Source organism: Engystomops pustulosus, chromosome 2, assembly GCF_040894005.1.
Source record: "Engystomops pustulosus chromosome 2, aEngPut4.maternal, whole genome shotgun sequence".
NCBI classification, from domain to species: Eukaryota; Metazoa; Chordata; class Amphibia; order Anura; family Leptodactylidae; genus Engystomops; species Engystomops pustulosus.
The window spans coordinates 179,875,725-179,887,790 of NC_092412.1; positions in this window are offsets into that span (position 1 = coordinate 179,875,725).

The following is a 12,066-nucleotide window of genomic DNA, read 5'->3' on the forward strand; positions in this document are numbered from 1 at the left end:
AATACAACTAATAGAGCTACAAAGCTACAAATGCTGCCACCACCATGTTTCATGGTTGGGATTGTATTTGGCAGGTGATGAGCAGTGTCTGGATTTCCCCACACATACCGCTTAGAGTTAACACCAAAAAGTTAAATCTTTGTCTTATCAGACCAGAGAATTTTATTTCTCATAGTCCTGCATGTTTTTCTTTGCAAAGTGAATGCAGGCTATTATATGTCTTACACTGAAGAGAGGCTTCCATTGGTACACTCTGACATAAAGCCCCGACCGGTGGAAGGCTTTCAATCATATTCCTATTGGATCTCTGGAGCCACAGTGATCTTGGGGTTCTTTCTTTACCTCTCTCACCAAGGCTTCTCTCCCACAATTGCTTAGTTTGGCTGGACAGCAAAGTGGCGAAACAGTTGTTGTCATCCCAAACTTCTTCCATTTAAGGATCATGGAGGCAACTGTGCTGCAGATATTTTTTGGTAACCGTGGCCATATCTGTGCCTTGTCACAATTTTGTCTCTGAGCTCCTTGGGCAGGTCCCTAGACCTCATGATTCTCCTCATGATATGTGTTAAATGTGGATGTGAGTTTCCAAGCAAAGGGTCTGAACACTTATGACCATGTGATATTTCAGTTTTTCTTGTTTAATAAATTAGAAAAAATATCTACATTTCTGTAAATGAGAATATCTACATTTTTCTCTGGCAAGTAGAGTGTACATTAATGAGCAAAAAAAAAAAAAAAGAACTTTGTTTGATCTTACCAATTGGCAGCAATGAAATAAAGAGTAAAAATTTTAAAGGGGTCTAATCACTTTCCGTACCCACTGTATAATTTCTAGATATATGTTGAAATAATAGTTGCTAAGTTAATTTATTTGGTACGACCATAGAATTCTAGGATGATAAATACACCTCTATTGCACACTTTAACTTTAACCTTTTTATATCACAATCATTTTCTGTTTTTGTGTTTCCTTTTGTTTGCTTCACACCTTTGAAAAGTCATACCTCTTTTATCTTTCCATTTACAGAGCTGTTTGACAGCTTGTTTATTGTTACTATATTTGCTACTGTGAGGGTGCTGTGAATATGTACTGCTCCATGGGGACTATGATTAAATAAGCTACTGTGGGGTATTGCTACATTGCATACTGGGGGATGCACTGTTACTATTATGGATTTTGTGAGCGCCAATATTGACCTCTAGGGGAGAAAGAGAATAGTAATGTTTGAATTAAGGTAGAGGAGATGATTGTTTACTGGGTAATGTTGAATGTATCTTGGCACTTCTGTATGTCCTTCCATTCTCTTCCTTTGAGTTAATCAACTTTATTGGAGGTAAACATTGTAACAAAATGTTGGTTATGGGAGACCAAAATACAGTGTTTGATATAAAACTTTATTTTTTTAAACCTTTATGGAGAACGAAAATCCTCCAGTAATAAGGGGTAAAGATTTTACCAATCTCTGTGATGATGTTTGGTTATGTGATCTTTGGAGAGCAAAGTATGCAGAAAGAAAGGCTTCTTCTTGTCATAGCAAAACACAAGATACATTATCAAGGATATATCATGGTCTAGCTAACCGAGATTTGTTAGGAGTAGAGATGAGCGAACATACTCGTCCGAGCTTGATGATCGTCCGTTTTACTTTTTGGCGGCCAGAAACAGAGCCAATCACAAGCCAAGAGACTCTGCACTCCACCCAGCATGACGTGGTACCCTTACACGTCGATAGCAGTGGTTAGCTGGCCAGATCAGGTGACCCTGGAATAGACTAGCCCCTGCCCGCGCTGCTCGGATCATTCTGTGTCTGGATGCCGCTAGGGAGAGAGCTGCTGCTGGTCAGGGAAAGCGTTAGGGTGTTCTATTAGAATAGTGTTAGGCAGGAGTGATTCTACAATAACCCAACAGCCCTTCTTAGGGCTACAATAACGTTATACTTTTTTTTTTTTATTTGCTTGTGGCTGGGCTTGCTGGCACTAGTAGTGCAGCTAGTACCATATTGTGAGGAATTTGCAGGGGGACTTGCTACCGTTGTGTTTAGCTCTTAGTGACACACATATCCTCCTCAAACACCAAAGTGGGACAATTTATTAGGGGTTTGATTAGAATTAGGCAGAGTCTGCTGATTTATTTTTTTTTTACCTTTATTTCATTTTATAGCTCAAACTCATCTTGCAAAGCAGTGTGCTCTCATTGTAGGCTACAAAATAGCCATAGGAGAACCCCAACGGCTTACTTAGGCCTACAATAGCGTTATATTTTCCTTTTTTTTGTTTGCTTGTGGCTGGGCTTGCTGGCACTAGTAGTGCAGCTAGTACCATACTGTGAGGAATTTGCTGGGAGACTTGCAACCGTTGTGTTTAGCTCTTAGTGACACGCATATCCACCTCAAACACCGAAGTGGGACATTTTATTAGGGGTTTGATTAGAATTAGGCAGAGTCTGCTGATTTAATATTTTTTTTTTATCTTTATGTCATTTTAAACTCAAACTCATCTTGCAAAGCAGTGTGCTTTCAGTGTTGGCTACAAAATAGCCATAGGAGAACCCCAACGGCTTACTTAGGCCTACAATAGCGTTATATTTTCCTTTTTTTTGTTTGCTTGTGGCTGGGCTTGCTGGCACTAGTAGTGCAGCTAGTACCATACTGTGAGGAATTTGCTGGGAGACCTGCAACCGTTGTGTTTAGCTCTTAGTGACACGCATATCCACCTCAAACACCGAAGTGGGACAATTTATTAGGGGTTTGAGTAGAATTAGGCAGAAACTGCTGATTTTTTTTTTTTTTAGCTGTATTTCATTTTATAGCTCAAACTCATCTTGCAAAGCAGTGTGCTCTCACTGTAGGCTACAAAATAGCCATAGGAGAACCCCAACGGCTTACTTAGGCCTACAATAGCGTTATATTTTCCTTTTTATTGTTTGCTTGTGGCTGGGCTTGCTTGCACTAGTAGTGCAGCTAGTACCATACTGTGAGAAATTTGCTGGGAGACCTGCGACCGTTGTGTTTAGCTCTTAGTGACACGCATATCCACCTCAAACACCAAAGTGGGACAATTTATTAGGGGTTTGAGTAGAATTAGGCAGAGTCTGCTGATTTTTTTTTTTTTTTAGCTGTATTTCATTTTATAGCTCAAACTCATCTTGCAAAGCAGTGTGCTCTCATTGTAGGCTACAAAATAGCCATAGGAGAACCCCAACGGCTTACTTAGGCCTACAATAGCGTTATATTTTCCTTTTTTTTGTTTGCTTGTGGCTGGGCTTGCTGGCACTAGTAGTGCAGCTAGTACCATACTGTGAGGAATTTGCTGGGAGACTTGCAACCGTTGTGTTTAGCTCTTAGTGACACGCATATCCACCTCAAACACCGAAGTGGGACATTTTATTAGGGGTTTGATTAGAATTAGGCAGAGTCTGCTGATTTAATATTTTTTTTTTATCTTTATGTCATTTTAAACTCAAACTCATCTTGCAAAGCAGTGTGCTTTCAGTGTCGGCTACAAAATAGCCATAGGAGAACCCCAACGGCTTACTTAGGCCTACAATAGCGTTATATTTTCCTTTTTATTGTTTGCTTGTGGCTGGGCTTGCTTGCACTAGTAGTGCAGCTAGTACCATACTGTGAGGAATTTGCTGGGAGACCTGCGACCGTTGTGTTTAGCTCTTAGTGACACGCATATCCACCTCAAACACCAAAGTGGGACAATTTATTAGGGGTTTGATTTGAATTAGGCAGTGTCTGCTGATTTTTTTTTTTTTTTAGCTGTATTTCATTTTATAGCTCAAACTCATCTTGCAAAGCAGTGTGCTCTCATTGTAGGCTACAAAATAGCCATAGGAGAACCCCAACGGCTTACTTAGGCCTACAATAGTGTTATATTTTCCTTTTTTTTGTTTGCTTGTGGCTGGGCTTGCTGGCACTAGTAGTGCAGCTAGTACCGTACTGTGAGGAATTTGCTGGGAGACCTGCGACCGTTGTGTTTAGCTCTTAGTGACACGCATATCCACCTCAAACACCGAAGTGGGACATTTTATTAGGGGTTTGATTAGAATTAGGCAGAGTCTGCTGATTTAGAATTTTTTTTTTATCTTTATGTCATTTTAAACTCAAACTCATCTTGCAAAGCAGTGTGCTTTCAGTGTCGGCTACAAAATAGCCATAGGAGAACCCCAACGGCTTACTTAGGCCTACAATAGCGTTATATTTTCCTTTTTTTTGTTTGCTTGTGGCTGGGCTTGCTGGCACTAGTAGTGCAGCTAGTACCATACTGTGAGGAATTTGCTGGGAGACCTGCAACCGTTGTGTTTAGCTCTTAGTGACACGCATATCCACCTCAAACACCGAAGTGGGACAATTTATTAGGGGTTTGAGTAGAATTAGGCAGAAACTGCTGATTTTTTTTTTTTTAGCTGTATTTCATTTTATAGCTCAAACTCATCTTGCAAAGCAGTGTGCTTTCAGTGTCGGCTACAAAATAGCCATAGGAGAACCCCAACGGCTTACTTAGGCCTACAATAGTGTTATATTTTCCTTTTTTTTGTTTGCTTGTGGCTGGGCTTGCTGGCACTAGTAGTGCAGCTAGTACCGTACTGTGAGGAATTTGCTGGGAGACCTGCGACCGTTGTGTTTAGCTCTTAGTGACACGCATATCCACCTCAAACACCGTAGTGGGACAATTTATTAGGGGTTTGATTAGAATTAGGCAGAGTCTGCTGATTTAATATTTTTTTTTTTATCTTTATTTCATTTTAAACTCAAACTCATCTTGCAAAGCACAAAATCCAGTTGTGTGCTGTCAGTGTAGGTTAGAAACTAGCCATAACAATAGGATAGCATCGTTTTGTTAAAAACAATAAAAAACTAAAAAAAAATATACACAAATTTTTTTTTTTTTCAAATTTACACTTTAATTTGGAAAATGTTTAACCCGAGGGCTAGGGGTAGAGGACGAGGGCGTGGACGTGGGCGTCCAACTACTGCAGGGGTCAGAGGCCGTGGTCCTGGGCGGGGTGAGACACCACCTGCTGATGGGAGAGCAGGGGAACGCCGCAGAGGTACACTCCCTAGGTTCATCATGTCTCAAGTTACTGGGACTCGTGGTAGAGCACTATTGAGGCCAGAACAGTGCGAAGAGGTGATGTCGTGAATTGCAGACAATGCTTCTAGCCATTTGTCCACCAGTCAGTCTTCCACGCAGTCCACCCATGTCACCGAAATCGGCACTCCTCCGGCTCCTCCACCTCAGCCTCCTTCCCCCCAGTCTGCCCCCTCCCACCAAAATTTGGCATTTGAACCGGCATACTCTGAGGAACTGTTTTCTGGACCCTTCCCACAGTCACAAACCACTTGTCCTGCTGCTGCTGAGCTATTTTCCGATGCCCAGGTTTTCCACCAGTCGCAGTCTGTGGGTGATGATGACATTATTCACGTAGTGGAAGAAGTGTGTAAAGAGGTGTCGGACGATGAGGAGACACAGTTGTCAGACAGTGGTGAAGTTGTTGTCAGGGCAGGAAGTCCGAGGGGGGAGCAGACTGAGGGATCGGAGGATGATGAGGTGACAGACCCAAGCTGGGTTGAAAGGCCGGGTGAACACAGTGCTTCTGAGACGGAGGCGAGTCCTATAGCAGAACAGGTTGGAAGAGGCAGTGGTGGGGCCAGATGGAGAGGCAGGGCCAGAGCTGGTGCATCAGCGCCAAATGTTGCCCGTAGTCAAGCTCCCGTGGCGAGGGCTATATTTTCAGAAGTCTGGAGGTTCTTTAAAGAAACACCGGATGACCGACGGACTGTGGTGTGCAACCTTTGCCAAACCAGGATCAGCAGGGGTTCCACCACTACTAGCTTAACTACCACCAGTATGCGCAGGCATCTGAATGCTAAACACCCCACTCAATGGCACCAAGCCCGTTCACCTCTGGCCGGGCAGACCACTGCTCCTTCCCCTGTGTCATCTGCTAGTCAGCCCCCTGCCCAGGACCCCGGCCCAAACACCTCCCATGCGAAAACCCCATCTTCGCCTCCACGATCCTCCACAGCATCCACCAGTGTTCAGCTCTCCATACCCCAGACGCTGGAGCGCAAAAGGAGGTATAGCGCAACCCACCCACACGCCCAAGCCCTCAACGTCCACATCTCCAAGTTGCATAGCCTGGAGATGCTGCCCTATAGGCTGGTAGAGACCGAGGCCTTTCGAAACCTCATGGCGGCGGCCGCCCCTCGGTGTTCGGTACCCAGTCGCCACTACTTTTCCCGATGTGCCGTCCCAGCCCTGCACAAGCACGTGTCAGAGAACATCCTCCGTGCCCTGACCAACGCCGTTTCTGACAAGGTCCACCTGACCACGGACACGTGGACGAGTGCTGCCGGGCAGGGCCACTATATATCGCTGGCGGCACATTGGGTTAACTTGGTGGAGGCTGGGACCGAGTCTGACCCTGGGGCTGGTTATATACTGCCGACGCCGAGGATTGCGGGGCCTACCTCGGTCCAGGTCTCAAAGGCCTACTATGCCTCCTCCTCCTCCCACCCCTCCTCCACCTCCTCCTCTGAATTACCATCCGTGGGCATGGCGCCATCAGTCGGTAGCTCTAGGCACAGCAGCAGTGCCATCGCTAAGCGACAGCAGGCGGTGCTCAAACTGCTGAGCCTAGGCGATAACAGGCACACCGCCCAAGAGTTATTACAGGGCATCACGGCGCAGACTGATCTGTGGCTGGCACCGCTGAACCTGAAGCCAGGCATGGTTGTGTGTGACAACGGCCGTAACCTGGTGGCAGCTCTGCAACTCGGCAGACTGACACATGTGCCATGCCTGGCCCATGTGTTAAATCTCATAGTTCAGCGTTTCCTCAAGACATACCCCAATCTGTCTGATTTTCTCACGAAGGTGCGCCGCATCTGTGCGCATTTCAGGAAGTCCAGCACAGATGCTGCCACTCTCATGGCAGCGCAGCGCCGCCTCCAACTGCCCGCTCACTGACTGTTGTGCGACGTGCCCACGAGGTGGAATTCAACACTAACCATGTTATCCAGAGTTTACCAGCAGAGCAGAGCGATTGTAGACTGCTAGATGTCAACTTCCACCAGAACTGGTAGTCAGGTCAGTCAGCTTCCTCAAGTCTACAATGAGGAGTGGACGTGGATGTCTGATATCTGTCAGGTGCTGAGTAACTTTGAGGAGTCAACACAGATGGTCAGTGGTGATGCCGCCATCATCAGCCTCACCATCCCGCTGCTTGGCCTGTTGAAAAACTCTCTGGTCAGCATGAAGTCGGAAGCTTTGCGCTCGTCACAAGAGACGGGGGAAGAAGATTCCCTTGTTGATAGCCAAAGCACCCTTAGGTCTGTTTCTCAGCGCATATCGGAGGAGGTGGAGGAGGATGAGGAGGAAGAGGAGGAGAATGTTGGCGAGACAGAAGAGGGGACCATTGTTCAGTCCTTCACTGTTCAGCGTGTATGGGCAGAAGAAGAGGAGTTGGAGGAGTTGGAGGAATTCTTGCGCGTTGGGACTCTGGCGCATATGGCAGATTTCATGCTAGGCTGCCTATCCCGTGACCCTCGCGTTCAAAGAATTTATTCCAGCACCGATTACTGGGTATTCACTCTCCTGGACCCACGGTACAAGCAAAATCTTTCCACTCTCATCCCTGGAGAGGAAAGGAGTGTGAGAATGCATGAATACCAGCAGGCCCTGGTGCACAAGCTGAAACAGTATTTCCCTTCTGACAGCGCTAGCAGCAGAGGGCGTACTTCTGCGGGACAAGTAGCGAGGGAGAGTAGGCGACCAGGCAGCTTGTCCAGCACTGGCAGGGGTACGCTTTACAAGGCCTTTGCCAGTTTTATGTCACCCCAGCAAGACACTGTCACCTGTCCCCAGTCTCGGCAGAGTAGGGCTGATCTTTACAGAAAGATGGTGAGGGAGTACGTAGCTGACCATACCATCGTCCTAAATGATCACACAGCTCCCTACAACTACTGGGTTTCAAAGCTGGACATGTGGCACGAACTGGCGCTGTACGCCTTGGAGATTCTTGCCTGCCCTGCCGCTAGCGTGTTGTCCGAGCGGGTTTTCAGTGCAGCTGGTGGCATCATCACCCATAAGCGTACACGCCTGTCGACTGACAGCGCTGACATGCTGACGCTTATCAAGATGAATAAAGCCTGGATTTCTCCGCATTTCCATTCTCCACCAGTTGAAAGAAGCTGAACCTGAATAATGTATGCACTCCTCCTCCTCATTGTCCTCCTTCTCCTCCTCTTTCTACACTAAAGCAGAGGAAACTGGCTATTTTTTTGCCAGGGCCAACTGGCTCTGGCTATAGTACTCTATGTATTTAATTTTTCTGGAGGGCCAACTACCCTGTCCTCTGTTTTAAACAATTTTTGGGAGTGCCACATACAGGCACTCAATCTATGTAATTTTTCTGGAGGACCAGCTACCTGCTCCTCTGGTTTGAAAACTTTTTTGGACTGCCACATACAGGCACTCAATTTATTTAATCTTTTTGGAGGACCAGCTACCTGCTCCTCTGGTTTGAAAACTTTTTTGGACTGCCACATAAAGGCACTATCCAAATTAAATTGTCTCCATAGCAGCCTCCACACGTCGTCTTTTTAGCTGCCTTCACACGTTGTCTCCATTGCTACCTCCACACGTCATCGCCATAGCTGCCTCCAAAAGTAGTCCATATAGCTGCCTCCATACATGGTCCCCTTATCAAACGAGCTGTGTCAGGCAGAATTTTGGATTGTTTTCATGGCTTCCATGTTAACTTTGTCGCCACCCTGCTGTGTAATCCACAAAATATACTGGCAAACTTTTATCATTTACCAATATTATTTCAGCGCTTCTTGCGCATCTGTTTACATTCCCCTCACCCGCCAGAACCTTATAAGAACGCTACTACACTTGATCTTATACAAAAGGTTCTTAGAAGTGCTGTTTGGGGAGTAGCCTAGAGACAGGGGCTTGGATTGGCGAAAGCTCGCCTGGCAGCTGAGCGCCAGCTCAGTGGGGTGTTTAGCATTCATATGCCTGCGCATACTGGTGGTAGTTAAGCTAGTAGTGGTGGAACCCCTGCTGATCCTGGTTTGGCAAAGGTTGCACACCACAGTCCGTCGGTCATCCGGTGTTTCCTTAAAGAACCTCCAGACTTCTGAAAATCTAGCCCTCGCCGCGGGAGCCCTCGCCACGGGAGCTTCACTACGTGACACATTTGGCGCTGATGCACCTGCTCTGGCCCTGCCTCTCCGTCTGGCCCCACCACTGCCTCTTCCAACCTGTTCTGGTCGAGGACTCTCCTCCGTCTCAGAAGCACTGTGTTCACCCGGCCTCTCAACCCAGCTTGGGTCTGTCACCTCATCATCCTCCGATCCCTCAGTCTGCTCCCCCCTCGGACTTCCTGCCCTGACAACAACTTCACCACTGTCTGACAACCGTGTCTCCTCATCGTCGGACACCTCTTTACACACTTCTTCCACTACGTCAAGACGGTCATCATCACCCACAGACTGCGACTGGTGGAAAACCTGGGCATCGGAAAATTGCTCAGCAGCAACCGGACAAGTGGTTTGTGACTGTGGGAAGGGTCCAGAAAACAGTTCCTCAGAGTATGCCAGTTCAAATGCCAAATTTTCCTGGGAGGGGGCAGACTGGGGGGGAGGAGGCTGAGGTGCAGGAGCTGGAGGAGTGCCGATTTCGGTGACATGGGTGGACTGCGTGGAAGACTGACTGGTGGACAAATTGCTCGAAGCATTGTCGGCAATCCATGACATCACCTGTTCTCACTGTTCTGGCCTCAACAGTGCTCTACCACGAGTCCCAGTAACTTCAGACATGAACCTAGGGAGTGTAGCTCTGCGGCGTTCCCCTGCTCCCTCATCAGCAGGTGGTGTCTCACCCCGCCCAGGACCACGGCCTCTGACCCCTGCAGTAGTTGGACGCCCACGTCCCCGCCCTCATCCTCTACCCCTAGCCCTCGGGTTAAACATTTTGAAAATGAAAGTTATAACTTTAATTTTTTTTTAACTTTTTTTTTGTGTTTTTTTGTGTTTTTTAGTTTTTTTTTGTGTTTTTTAGTTTTTAAAACCAAACAATGCTATCCTATTGCTATGGCTATTTTCTAGCCAAGTATGAAAGCACACTGCTATGCCAAATGAGATGACGCTGAGTTATGAAAAAATAAACGTAAAATAAAAAGAAACTGCCAGACTGTGCCTAATTGAAATCCAACCCCTAATAAATTTTCCCACTTCGGTCTTTGCGATGGATATGTGCGTCACTAAGCGCTAAACACAGCGGTCGCAAGTCTCACTACAAATTCCTGACAATTGGCTAGTATATGCACTGCAGCAAGGACAGCCACCAGCAGATCAACCAGAAATAAAATATATATAACGCTATTGTAGGCGTAAGTAAGCCGTTTGGATTCTCCTTTGGCTATTTTCTAGCCAAGTATGAAAGCACACTGATGAGATGATGCTGAGTTATGAAAAAATAAACGTAAAATAAAAAGAAACTGCCAGACTGTGCCTAATTGAAATGAAACCCCTAATAAATTCTCCCACTTTGGTGTTTGAGGTGGATATGTGTGTCACTAAGAGCTAAACACAACGGTAGCAAGTCCCCCTGCAAATTCCTCACAATATGGTACTAGCTGCACTACTAGTGCCAGCAAGCCCAGCCACAAGCAAACAAAAAAAAAAAAAGTATAACGTTATTGTAGCCCTAAGAAGGGCTGTTGGGTTCTTGTTGAATCACTCCTGCCTAACACTATTCTAATAGAACACCCTAACGCTTTCCCTGACCAGCAGCAGCTCTCTCCCTAGCGGCATCCAGACACAGAATGATCCGAGCAGCGCGGGCAGCGGCTAGTCTATCCCAGGGTCACCTGATCTGGCCAGCCAACCACTGCTATCGACGTGTAAGGGTACCACGTCATGCTGGGTGGAGTGCAGAGTCTCCGGGCTTGTGATTGGCTCTGTTTCTGGCCGACAAAAAGCAAAACGGCGGGAGCTGCCATTTTCTCGAGCGGGCGAAGTATTCGTCCGAGCAACGAGCAGTTTCGAGTACGCTAATGCTCGAACGAGCATCAAGCTCGGACGAGTATGTTCGCTCATCTCTAATCATTTACCAATATTATTTCAGCGCTTCTTGTGCATCTGTTTACATTCCCCTCACCCGCCATATCCTAAACTTATAAGAACGCTACTACACTTGATCTTATACAAAAGGTTCTTAGAAGTGCTGTTTGGGGAGTAGCCTAGAGACAGGGGCTTGGATTGGCGAAAGCTTGCCTGGCAGCGGAGCGCCAGCTCCATCCCAAGATCCAACTAACATAGTTTTAACTGCAGCACCTTTAATCTACTACTAGTTCACTGCCTCCATACATGGTCCCCTTATCAAACGAGCTGTGTCAAGCAGAATTTTGGGTTGTTTTCATGGCTTCCTCATCAAACTTGTTAACTTTGTCGCCACCCTGCTGTGTAATCCACAAAATATACTGGCAAACTTTTATCATTTACCGATATTATTTGAGCGCTTCTTGCTCACCTCCTTTGCTTCCTCTCTGCCACCCATTGGTTTTAAGCCTGAGTCCATTTGGGGTATGTTGCCAAGACACTCTCTAGCCTGCCGCTGCTGCCGCTGCCTCTGCATAGTCCCCTATAGTGTCAGGGTCAATTATTGGATGTTTTAGATGCCATCTAGCCTCATTCGGTCACTCTGTCATTGCCATGCTGTTGCCCATACTTTTGGCATAATGGTGCGATTAAGCAGCCTCAGAGGCATCCATGCATGCTGCCCCTGCTGTTTCCTGTCCATTTCCGTGGTGTTTCCATCCGTTTCTGAGGTTCCCAGGTGCTTGGCCAAGCTTCCCTGTGCAGATCCTTGGTCCCCTTGAAAAATGCTCGAGTCTCCCATTGACTTCAATGGGGCTCGTTATTCGAGACGAGCACTCGAGCATCGGGAAAAGTTCGTCTCGAATAACGAGTACCCGAGCATTTTAGTGCTCGCTCATCTCTAGTTAGGAGATATTACAATGATGCATTATGAACCTATTGTTATTCC